The sequence below is a fragment of the Taudactylus pleione genome, unplaced genomic scaffold (assembly GCF_031769625.1).
Source record: "Taudactylus pleione unplaced genomic scaffold, aTauple2 ptg000179l, whole genome shotgun sequence".
Classification (NCBI taxonomy): Eukaryota; Metazoa; Chordata; class Amphibia; order Anura; family Myobatrachidae; genus Taudactylus; species Taudactylus pleione.
Window position 1 is genome coordinate 34,346,447 of NW_028284581.1, and position 3,176 is coordinate 34,349,622.

The following is a 3,176-nucleotide window of genomic DNA, read 5'->3' on the forward strand; positions in this document are numbered from 1 at the left end:
AGCTTATCTGTATAAGGATGAGAAGTAGTAGTCCAAAGTGCATGAAGTAGCAGCAAACACTCCCAATACATTTTGTCTTATGACTTCATCAAGGGGATGGTGTATTGGTGTAAAGGTTCGCTTTTTATAGCCCTCTAGGGGTTCAAAAGGTCAAGAATCCGCATCACATCCTGTGTGGTCGGGAACCCCTATACATAGTGGATTTCCTATTTTAATCAGTTCATCAGTTCCTGGTAACCATGTTCCAGTAGTACCTATAAAAATGCAGTAATTACAAGGTGTTTTTCAGTGCTCTGTAGTCGCGGCAAATCTTTGCCCTTACTATCATTACTTCCCCCCTGGCTCTAGCTAACAACCCATATTTGCAGCACCAGGTATTCCTAAGAGGTTGCCCTTCCCAGTACTGACCTGGCCCAATCGTGCTTTGCTTCCTAGATCAGACAAGATTGGGTTCATACATGATGGTGTGGCAGCAAATACAATCTGTGAAAAGGTAAATAGTGACAAATTATTTCTACTAAACCTGATCTTACCAATAAGTTCATCCCTAGAGGTACTGGTCAGGCCCATCCATGCAATAAGGAGGTATAATAGTAGATGGGAATTGAACATATCACAAAAAGGGAGCAATTTCGTAGTACTAGTTAAAACCTTTGGGTGCCAGTGTGTCCAATTCAAACAGCCAGAACATTTCTCTTCTTGATAATAGATTGCCTAAAAGCTCCTCCTCTCTCTCCTAAAGTCACATGTTCAATAGCTTTAAAAGTAATCTCCTCAGCGTTAGAATTATGTTCTGTTAAAAAGTGTTTGGAGACTGCGTGTCCCTCTACTTGATTTTTGATATTCCGGATGTGCTCCTGAATCCTCATTTTTAAGGGTCTTTTGGTTTTGCCTACGTATTTAAGTCCGCATGTACATTCTAACAGATAAATTACTGATGTCGAGTTGCAATTAATGAAATCCTTTATGGTGTACTCTTTGGATCCATCTGAATTCGTAAAGGTTTTCCTTTTAGGGTGGAGGTATTTGCAAATATTGCAATGGCCGCACTTATAGCTTCCCTTACATTTCAAGGTGTTCATGGTTAGTTTGTCTTTATGCCTTAGCATACTTGGTGCTAATATGTCTTTCAAATTTCTTGATTTTCTGTAAACAATTTGAGGTCTGGGAGGTAAAATCTTATTGAGTATTGGGTCCATTGGAAGGATATTCCAATTTTTGTTGAGGGATTTCTTGATTTGTTTCTTGTGACTACTATATGTAGTTATAAATTGTACTATTTCATTTCTCAGTGGTTTCTCAGTTCTGTATTGGAGTAGTTTGCTTCTTTCTAGTTGCTGAGTTTTCAACATTGCTGTCATTATTGGTGCCTCAGGATATTCTTTCTCTCTAAATCTGTTAGCATACACTTCCAGTTGTTCATTGCAGCTTGTGACATCGCTACAGTTGCGTTTAATCCTATAAAACTGGGAGTATGGAATATTTCTCTTCCATTTATCTAAATGGCAACTTTTAAAATGCAGGTAACTGTTAGCATCCACTCCTTTTATAAAATTCTTTGTACAAATCTTATCCTCTGTGGCGATTAGAACCAAGTCTAAAAACTCAATACTTGTGTCATTAAAATTGGATGTAAATTTAAGATTCATATTGTTATTTAAAATATGTGATAAAAAATTGTTAAAATTTCTTTCTGATCCTTCCCAAATGATTAAAATATCATCGATGTACCTCTTATAAAAAATAATGTTATCTTTAAAAGGGTTGTTATTGTACACATAATTTTTCTCCCAACATCCCATGAACAAATTCGCAAAACTTGGGGAAAAAGTAGTCCCCATATATATATAATCTGTTTTGTCTGGCACTCCCAATACAAAGTTTTACTTGCCCAGGTGCCCTCCACACACAGATAGAAGTGTCATGAAAATGTCCAAAAACATGGCGGCACTCTCGGGACTTCTTAGATCATTAAATTATCCACTGCTAATCACTGGAATTAACTCCAACGTTTCAGATAATTTTTATATTTTTTCAATCTTTATGTTTTAATCTATTTTATGCTGTATCCTTGAAAAAAGATTAAAATAATCTGAAACATTGGAGTTCATTCCAGTGATGTTACAGCCTTTTTCCAGAATGCAATAAATACATTTTTGTCCTCAAAATTCGTTTAAAACAATACCCCATAAAGACAATGAGTAAAAAGATTTTTGAGATTTTGCAAATTTAATTAAAAAAAAACTAAAATCACATGTACATAAGTATTCACAGCCTTTGCTCAATACTTTGTTGATGCACCTTTGGCAGTAATTACAGCCTCAAGTTTTTGTGAATATTATACCACAAGCTTGGCACACCTATTTTGGGGCTGTTTTGCCTATTTTTTTTTGCAGTACCTCTCAAGCTCCATCAGGTTGGATGGGAAGCATCGGTGCATAGCCATTTTTAGATCTCTCCAGAGATGTTCAATCGGATCCAAGTCAGGGCTCTGGCTGGAACACTCAAGGACATTCACAGAGTTGTCCTAAAGAAAATCCTTTGATATATTGGCTGTGTGCTTAGGGTCATTGTCTTGCTAAAAGATGAACCATTGCCCCAGTCTGAGGTCAAGAGCACTCTGGAGCAGGTTTTCATTGATGCTGCCACCACCATGCTGTTATATATTCACTGTAGGGATGGTATTGGCCTGGTGATGAGCGGTGCCTGGTTTCCTCCAAACATAATGCCTGACATTCATACCAAGAGTTCAATCTTTGTCTCATCAGACCAGAGAGTTTTGTTTCTCATGGTCTGAGAGTCCTTCAGGTGCATTTTGGCAAACTCCAGGTGGGCTGCCATTTGCTTTTTACTAAGGAGTGGCCACTCTACCATATAGGCCTGATTGGTGGATTGCTGCAGAGATTGTTGTCCTTCTGGAAGGTTCTCCTCTCTCCACAGAGGAATGCTGTAATTCTGACAGAGTGTCCATCGGGGTTTGGTCACCTCCCTGACGAGTGCCTTTCTCCCCCAATTGCTCAGTTTAGATGGCCAGCCAACTCTAGGAAGAGTCCTGGTGGTCGCAATCTTCTTCCATTTACGGATGATGGAGGCCACTGTGCTCATTGGAACTTTCAAAGCAAGAGATATTTTTTATTCCTATTCCCCAGATTTGTGTCTTAAGACAATCCTGTCTC

At 38.5% G+C, this 3,176-nt stretch overlaps 1 pseudogene; it reads right to left on the minus strand.

Annotated features, from left to right (window-relative positions):
- Positions 1-359: 359 nt before the first annotated feature.
- Positions 360-478, minus strand: LOC148519991 (5S ribosomal RNA; annotated as a pseudogene).
- Positions 479-3,176: the final 2,698 nt, after the last annotated feature.